This window comes from Talpa occidentalis, unplaced genomic scaffold (genome assembly GCF_014898055.3).
Source record: "Talpa occidentalis isolate TD23 unplaced genomic scaffold, MPIMG_talOcc4v2.1 talOcc4.1981, whole genome shotgun sequence".
Classification (NCBI taxonomy): Eukaryota; Metazoa; Chordata; class Mammalia; order Eulipotyphla; family Talpidae; genus Talpa; species Talpa occidentalis.
This window is the reverse complement of record NW_023602053.1, coordinates 1197-10833: the sequence shown is the minus strand read 5'-3', so window position 1 is coordinate 10833 and position 9637 is coordinate 1197. Positions and strand designations below refer to the sequence as shown.

The 9637-nt window shown below is 48.6% G+C and overlaps 1 long non-coding RNA gene across 1 annotated transcript; it reads right to left on the bottom strand.

Moving 5' to 3' along the window:
* Window positions 1-5135: 5135 nt before the first annotated feature.
* On the bottom strand, window positions 5136-9299 carry LOC119251011 (uncharacterized). Its single transcript, XR_005126485.2, has 3 exons — window positions 9118-9299; window positions 8064-8168; window positions 5136-5794 (listed from the first exon to the last, which is right to left on the bottom strand). It is a non-coding gene; the product is annotated as an uncharacterized LOC119251011 (long non-coding RNA).
* Between the last annotated feature and the right edge of the window lie 338 nt (window positions 9300-9637).

Here is a 9637-nt window from a genome sequence, read left to right as displayed (position 1 = left end):
AATCAATACCATTGCCAAAAGAATATCATAATAAGAGGCAGGAGACCTACTTCCTTCACAAGAAGAGACATATGATGGCTGTCCCTACACATCCAATGGAACTTTCCCAGCTTCCCCTTTTTTTATAAATACCTCCATTTTCCCTTAATTCATGGAGAAAGTTTCCTCTGAGGAGCCTTGGGTCTTCTCCACTTTGCAATGCTTTCTAAAGTGACAGAGTATGTATACAGTCATAGAGGTGCAGGCTGAGGATTCCCCTCCTAAACTTGCTAAACCTGGAAGAGAGGGGAGAAGGGAGAATGGGTCTTCCTCTTTCAGATGGGTGGCATCAGGCCACGATGGAGGTGGAAGCAGGAGGGAGGTGAGGATTCATGTGCTGAGGGTGGGGTCATGCAAAAGTATGTGACTCCACCCCCTCCTCTCCAAGGCTTCCTGTTCCATTTTCAGGTATCTAAAGGCAGTATTCTTTCCCATTGTGCTTTTTACCCAAAATCACCATATTGGTGCTTTTAATGGAAGAAATGCATCTGCAGACTCTGCAGGAACACAAATGGGAGTTCCAATCCTGCCTTACTGTCAGGGGACAGAAAGGTTTATCCTGAGGAGTCCACAGAAGGAAACTCACCAGGTTTGATCGGAGCTTGACTTATGCCACCAATGTGCAAGAGTCCATGCGGGCCAGACTAAGATGTCATTGATAAGAGCACATCTGCAAGAGCTCTTAAAGGAGGCATGAAGCAAACCCCTCATCGCACCTGGTTAAGGCCCTGTGCAGTTCACACTCTTGTAGCAATTGTATGACTCTTCTCAGGGAGAACATTGGGTGGGGCTGACTTCCAGACTCCTCTCTTGTCTTGTCTCCTCTTCCAGCACTCAGCACTAAGTTGCTATTTCCCAAGACAGGGCACTGGCAATGGCCCAAAGACCTGACCTCCAGGGACAGGATGTGGGAGGGCATGGGCAGGATTAGCTGATGTGAGCTGCTCAAGCAAATGCAGCCTTCAGAGGAAGAGGCTATGCCAACACCACTCATGATGGACAGGAAGCAGAGCGGGAGGGGGGTGAAGTTTGCCTGACTGGCCTCTAAGAGGCTATGGAGCCACATCACGCCGAAACACCACTCACCTTTCAGACCCTACCCCAGCACACATGCCACACCAGAGCAGACTCCAGGGCCTGGGGGCTGTGTACGTGTGTGGGGGCCAACTCCCAGGGTTTTGGCTCACTATATGCCCATCACTGGGGACAGACTGTGGTTAATCCACACACACGTGGCCAAGACAGCGTGAATTAGGCCATTTCTATGACACCATCCATGATAGAAAAGCAATAAATTCTGGCTGGGACAGGTGCTCAAGGCCAGGATGATTCATCAAACCATCTCCAGCTTCACACCTGTTCTTCTAACAGCATCCAGTCGCTTTTAAAATGTTAACACTCTAATGACATTTTTATGGCCATTAGCACAGTGTGAGGTTCTGTTCGATAAGATGACCCCCACCCTCCTTTCACAGATGACACCTGAAATCCCTTATCAGATGACAACAGGTGGTTAACTCTTTGTGACACAAGGTCACACCTACAAGGGACCTTAGGGCTGGGAGGGCAGGAGGCTGCAGAGAGTACAAGGTATTTTCTGGGCAAGGTGTCTACCTCACCAGCCTAAATGGCAAATGATACCTAACAGCAGCTTTTCAATGAACTATGCAAGCAATGCTCAGAAAAGCTCCGCTAGGGGTATGAGCTGTATCTGGGTTCATAGTCCAGCTATTCCCAAAGTCCAGCCACTGCACCCGGATGCTGAGAAGGCACCATCACAGCCCCGGGGGCTCACTCTTGCCACACCCAGCCTGCCTCAGACCAGAGCAGAGCTGGGGACTGAAGGTCTGAGTTGCCGGCGTCCATAGGGCTCCTAAATTACTGAAGCTTGCTTCACTTTTCCAAATTCTAAAACCCAACAACAATCTGGAGAGAAACACTTTGAACATCCATACTGCCACGTCCCAAAGGGCAACGCCTGAATGTCACCTCCTGGTCGGCACTTCTGACGCCCTGTTCCCCAGCCAAGTCCACACACACCCACAGATGCTTCCTGACCCAACTTGTCTTCACCAGCAGCCCATCTGCCAGAATCTTGGCAGAGGACCCCAAGGGAAGGGAGGAGGACAGCACCCTATTGTGGAGGTGCTGAGATCTGAAAGCCTTCAGCCTGCATTGCGATCAGTCCCTGCATGTGCCAAAACAATGTGTTCTAATGTTGCGTGTTTATAAGACATTAACTTGAGGGGACAAAGTCCAAACACAGCTACACAGTGGCCTCCAGTCCACACACACTTGCATTGGCAAGAGTTTCACCCGTGGTTGGAAACTCATAGGTCAAGGTCAAGAACCTAGGTATGGGAGAGTCCAGCACTTTTCATGTCCAAATGGACTGCTCCAGAACCTTCTCTAGCTATATGGCCATGGGTTGAAACTGTCATGGAGTCTCATTCACCTACCTCCTAAATAGGGAGCTGTCCACCCAGAGCCATGAAGTACAAGTCCAGCAGCTCCAACCAGGGCTTCCGAGAAGCTCTTTACCGCATCCATTCCTTTCAGTCTGTGCTCTCCAGGGCCCTGTGTCATCTTCCTGGACCTCCAGCCAGGTTGCTCAGGGATCCCCACTACTACCCAGCAGAGAGCCAGTCCCTAACACAAGAGCCAGTCCCTAAAATAAGGCTTCCTGATTGGGTTCAGCCCTACCTTCCATCGCCCAATATACCCACTGTCCAGCAGGCTGACGGATGAACTTCCTCCAATAACTGTCGAGATCTCTATATTCTGTATCACGGATAGGCACCATGCACCCCCCTAATGCATGCCCTGTCTGTAAGAGCCATCTTCTTTTCTGAGTCTCCCTGGATTGGACAGGCTGGTAGCTCTTCCTCAACACTTTTCTGATTCCTGACACATACTTCAGTAATGGCGTATGGCATAACCTACAGCTGATGTAGGCAGGAAAGTAGGTCAGTAGATACATACATACATACACATATACACACATTTACATACAAAATTATAAACACACACAAGTATACATAGACATATACACACACACCACATATACAAATATGCACATGTGCACATACACCCATAAATGTACAGCTACACATGCATATGCTTATACACACACAAGTATGTATGCATATATCTATAAAATATAAATACATATTCATACATACACACACATATCTTCCCCATGAGAAGGTCCACTATTTAACTCACCCTTGTCCATTACAGCATCAGAGACACGGCGAGGCCCTGATGAAATGTGAGATGCATGAAGAAGCAAAACTGTATGTCAAACAATAGAAAAGAACTGATGGAGTTGGAGGTTGTCTCTTGAATGATGTGTGATTTACTCACAGATTTCCCCATTTTACAGATGGGGAAACTGAGGTTCATACAAGAATGTGGCCCTCGAGGGAGCAGAGAACATGCCCACAGAGAGGCTGCCACAGCCCCAGTGCCAATCTAGACTGTTTTTTAAATAAAGAACAGGTCAGGTGCACAGGAGCGAGAGGGAATGGCACCTGACACACTGACCTTGTCATGTCCAGGCCCTCTGGACAGTGGCAATGTACCTGCTCATGGTCTCTGGGGGTGACATCCCAAATTCTGGAACCCACATGAGTCTGTGGGCATGCCCTCAGTCATCAGAACAGATGTAGTGCTGGGACAGGCAAAGTCTGCAGGACACCTGGTACACATTCTGTAACCCGTCACTGAGTATCTTCAGCAGGAAGGTGAGAAACTACGGGGGCTCTGGGTGGGACAAAAGTCAGCAGAACTTGGTCTGCTGACCAAGCAGATGAAAGGTCTCAACCCTTTTCACAGGCCCTAGCACACATGGTTTTGCCATGTTATGTTAGCAGCCTGACAGTACAAGAGATGTGTGCTGCCCCCACAAACCACTTAGGGTGCTACAAAACCTTCATGGGTCCTGTGAGATCCGTTCCCACACCCACTTCTGGGCTTCAGAGGAAATGATAACACATTTAATAGACCTTGTTATCTGTATCACGTTCCTGCATCCTCTCAGCAGCTCTGGCACTATTATTCCCCACAGGTAGAGGAAAAAAGGACAGAGCGGTCAAGTAACTGGTCCCAGGCACACAGCACAAGAAGGAAGGCAAGAGCCAAACCGGAGCAGCTGGTGCAGAGCTGTAGCTCCCATATCTCCTGAGCTGAACAGGTCATGGTCCCTGAGCCCAAAGGGTACAGTCCCTCCAAAGGGACAAAAGCAATGAGATGATTTTTTAAAAACAAAACCACCAAGCACAGTGGATCCCATTATTCATGATTGCATGTCAACAAATATACCTAATCATTGAAAATCATTTATCCAAAACCCCAGGTTGGCAACACATGGAGCATGTTCCTGGTCACGGGCAGACATGAGCAGAGCAGCAAAAATTCTGAGATGCCTTCAGGAGCACACTCCCTGCAGGGCTTAAGCTTGTTTCCATCTCACACCAAAGAAGTCTCTCTCTTTGGGTCTATTTATTGCAACATTTTTTGCAGCTTTGCAACTCTTGTTGGTGACTTCTCTGTTTAAAATTACCCCCCGAGGGCCTCCCTGGTGGCGCAAGGGGTTAAGCACAGCACTATGAAGCTATCCACAGCCCCTGCAGCACAAATTCGATGCCTGCAGCAGACCTCTCCTGTCTCACCTGCTGCTCCCCTCAGCAGTGTATTTCAGTTAGTCTGTCTATTCTGTTCCCCACTCTGTCTCTGTTGACTCTTCTCATCCCCTGCACCTCTGGCCTGTACCCCAGTTCTTATATGCATAAATAAATAAATCTTTAAAAACAATAAAATAAAATGACCCCTCAGTACAGTGCTAAAGTGCCGTCTAGTGTTCTGAGCAAGAAAGCTATGCTGTAGCAGGAATCTAGAAAACTTAAATAAGGGACCAGGAAAATGAATATAAGAAAGTGAAAATCAAAATCAACAAAAAACTATGAACCAGAGACACTTTTTGGGGGGTGGGGGGCGGGAGGGGAAGGATTGGGGTCAGAATGGGGCGTTTGCAATTGTATGGGGGAATATAAAAATAAAATTTATTATTTAAAAAAAAAAAAAAAAAGAAAGCTGTGCTGGGCCTCCCGGGGAAGATCTGTGGGTTAAGGCGGCTTCGTCCAGGACTGATAGCACTGTTGGCCACAATGGATGTGAATGATTCAACAAGAATACTAGATAAGGTGTCTTTAGAAAGAGCACAGAAAACAAGGTGGTGTATTATTGATGGAAATGCTTTGAACAGAGGCCAGCAGGAGCTGGGCCCAGCATTCTACAGAGACCATTGCTTAGTATTTGCTAATTTAGTGTCAGGACACTTCCAGCAGCCGGCACTATGGAAATGAAGTGACTGACTTACATAAGCAGGCAGCACATCCAACTTCTCCCGGGCTAGGTCTCCTGCCAAGACACTGAGGGTCCCCCCTCCCTGCCCAAGTAGAGGCTGTGGTGGGGCTGGGGACCAAGAAGAACAAGCAGCCCCAAGAGCTTCAAGTATTCTGTGCGCGTGCGTGCATGTGTGTGTGTGTGTGTGTGTGTGTGTGTGTGTGTGTGTGTCTCAGGAGGGGGAGGAGGAGGAGAGGGGGCAGAGGTATCACTTCTCGTTCTGCTTAGACCACTTCACATGGACTCTGCCGTGTGCAGGCTTTACCTGGCCTGGGACCAGTGCAGAGCTTGTACGCTGCAGTCAGATGGGTCTGGGCTCCCATCCATTTCAGTGTCTGTCCTTTGGTATCTGGAACAACACAGGGCAACTACGCAGCTTCCTCTGTGATCACAGACCTTGTACAAGCCGAGAAGACTTCAAGGACCTCTAACCGGTATCTCACTTTAGATATCTTTTAGGAACTGATCCTTTTATCTTTAAGGTGGGTTTACAGGTTCTTGGGAGCATGAATTAAGATGTGAGGCTTCAGGGCCTCCCTGGAACCTATGAAGCTGTCCGCAGCCATTACAGCACGAGTTCGATCCCAGGCCAGAGAGCTGCCCACATGGCACAGCAGACCTCTCCTGTTTCACCTGCTGCTCCCCTCAGCAGTGTATTTCAGTCGATCTACCCCACTCTGTTCCCCACTCTGTCTCTTGTGAATCCTCTCACCCCCCACACCTCTGGCCTGGACCTCAGTTCTTGTATGCATAAATAATAAATAAATCTTTAAGATGTGAGGCTTCGGCCAGCTGCCATACCTCACCCCAGCACTACCACTTCATTCTCTTTCCAGGGCCAAGTGTGCTGCCCAGGAAATTCTGAGCGCAGCCAGCTCCCCACCAACCACCCCACCAGGACCACAGACCCGGGAGGAGATAGCGCCTCTGCAAAGCAGACAGGGTATTTGGGATTGCTTGCACATCTGAACAAATTCACTGCTGATGGAATAGAAACAGATGGTCACACTCAGACTTTAAAGGCAGTCATGGAATGCTCCATTCTACAATGGCAGTGATTCTAGAGATAAAGGCAGCCTAAGTTAATGCTGCTGAGTTTTGGTTTGCTTTGCTTTCTATCAGTAGCAACTAGAGATGGTGGGGGAGGAGAGTAGAAAAGACAATGCTGTAATATGCAGCTTTCAAGTGGGAAGAAAGTGATTCATAGTCTTAGCACCTCAACACTTTAAAAGGCATTAACTAGCTCTGAGCACTAAAGCTCATTCTGGTATAACCTAGCTGAGACCCTGCTTCTTCCCCACCAGGCCCCAGAACTCCTGGGGCCAATTGTACCCTGGTAAAAGGTACCCCAGCAGGGCCTGTAATTACTGGTGATAGCCACGGGGTAGGAAGTGGTCCACTTGCACAGGTTCACAGCCCAAGAAGTCCACAGGAGTGCTGGGAAGCCAGAGAGAAGAAAAATTCAGGAGGACAAGTGCCATGCAAGGATAGAAATCATGCGCCTTCTGCACAAGGACCAGAGGCCAATACTTTCAGGCTCTGGTGGCAGGGGCCTCAGAGGTGGTGTTGATAAACAGGTGAGAACTTAGAGCCCTACATGAGCTTTGCAAGGTCAAGTGCACTCTGGGAACACCTCTGATGGAACAAGTGTGCTCAGTGACCTGGGCACAGAAAAAGGTGCTTCTGGATACATGCAGGTGCTCAGAGGAGGGAGTCAGGTCATATATGGTGCAGAAGCTACTCTTGCTGTGAGACATTTAACATGGCACTTGGAGGCCATGCCTCAGGGCCACCAAGAATCAGCACTTTGTCTCCAGCCACCAAGGCGGTTTAGATTCTTGCGAAATACTGAGCTGAACACAGAAAGAGATTGAGATAAATGCAGCCTAAGTCAATGTGGCTGACATGCTTAGGATGCTCTGCTCCAGGTGTAGGAGCAGAGAAGCAATGCTCCAGCTAGAGTACAAAATGAGTGACCCCACAGAACAACCCTTCCTGCAAGCCAGTCATAGAAGAAGTCCTAATCCCTCTGAAATCAGTCCCAGTGGCTTTTGTCATTAAGGCCAACAGACACTCCCGCCCCCACCTAGCATGCCAATACCCCTTTACGATGCTGCTGTGAGTGAGTCGTGTGCACGTTCAGTGGGCAAGCAGAGAACAGATTTGGGGGAGATAGACTCATAAAGACAGACCTTAAAATGGTGCACCCATTCAACCAGGACACTAGAGCAACAAGCACAAAGAAGAAATAAAATCCAGATAGCTGCAGCCAAAGGGCACAAAGATAATATATGGCTGCCTGTGACCAGACGCTTAGCACTGAGCATACACAGACAGGAGGGAAAACTGAGAAAAACACAGTTTGGGCAGGATGCTCTGGGATGTGTGACTTCACTGACACTTAACCACCTGCTGCCAAAGTATCAAGAGTTCAACCCAAATTCCCCAAACGTGATTCTCACAAGAGCCATTAAACTCACAACTATGGGTTCTGGACCTCCAAGAAGACAGCAGGGTTTCTCTGAGCAGATGGCAAGGACACTTCTCATCTAAATGTAAACAGGCTCCTTGCTCCAGGCCCTTCCCTCAGAAAACTGACACCAAGTAACCTCACTCACCTTCTCCATCTGCACTCAGGTTCTCATAGGAGTCCCAGCGGATCAGCGGGTCTGCAGTATTGAAGTCCACGATCACCCCACGGTCATTGCACAAGTGCTCACATCCTGCATGGAGTGGGATGGACACAGCCATTAGAACCAGGAGCTAGCACTTCTGCATCCGCCCAGGGATGAGGTGGGAGAGCGAGTGCAAAGTAGTGCACTCGCTAGACTCAAGTGCAGAAGTCAAGCCCCTAGATCCACCTCCTCCCTCCAGGCTGGCATTAGAGCTGAGACGCACTGTTTGGACAAACTGAACGACAGGTAAAATCTCTTGGTGGGATGGAAAGGTGAGTATCGGTTCTCTGTCCACCTTGTGACAGTTCTGGGCTGAGTGTTTCTTCTGCACAAGATCAGTAGCCATTTCACAGTTCAGGGCTCATGTGTGCCAGAGGCCTACCAAGGGCAGGTGGATGGGTCAGGCAGGGTAGGGCCCCACTCCCATGCGCCTATATCCATGCTCCTTCCACCAGACATTCTGAGGATGCCAAGTGGCTTTACCTCACTAAGCTTGCCTGTAACCACTCCTGCCTAGATCTTTGATGCTGAGTGTGAAAGTTAGCGGTGATTACCTTCCACAGCTGTTCAAAACAAACTCACACACATGGGTCTGGGTGATAGAAACAGACCATTCTCCTTGACTGAAAAGGACAGATTTTTCTATTGATATAGTTTTATAGAGAAGAATCTATTTTGCCTATAAATATTTGCAGTCTACTACACTTCTAATACTCTTTAAAAATATTTAGTAGCTGGTTGAGGATAGAAGCAAACGGGGTTGGGGGAAGGCATACCCCCCCTTCCTGGACCCTTCTGGGAGAGTCATGCCATCTCTGGGGTCTTATTGACCCATCTGGGCCCTGCTGTCTCCAAGACATACTGCCTCAACCTTCTAATAAACTTTTTTAAAAAATAAATATTTCCAAACACATGTAAAGATTGGAGACTGTACAGGGAGCTCACGACACCCCTCACCATACAGCCACCAACTGGTCCAGCATCTGCCTCTACTTACCTTGAATCTTCTCAGGAGTAGCGGAAAAGACCAACTCAATTTTCCCATTATTAGGAAAACGGTCATCTGAGAAAAAAAATTTGAGCAAATTTGGAGATTAAAAGCCAAAAAAAGCATGGATGAATTGTGTCCTTAAATTTCCCCCAGCAAGGCACCATTCAGGAATCTGCAATTTCATATACCGTTTCCCCGTTTCGCCCCCACCCACCCTCCCTTGCAGGATTGTCAATGATTATGTTTAGAGCAACCCCGATACAAAACGGGGTGCCTGACTGTGGTCCTCCCCCGCGCGCTTAAAAGGACTTATCAATGCTCTACTGCAGGCACACGGAAAGGTTAATAAAAGGTTATTTACAAGGGAAAGGGAAATGAGGAAATGTACAGCTCTGGAGAAAAGTGGGCGACAAAGTTTTAAATGGTCCTACCCGATCCGCGATCAGGAATCCCAAATGGCGCTCTGAGAGTTGGCCGCCAGCAGGAGCAGTGAAGCCAGGCGCGAGCGATCGCGAGCCAGCCAGCG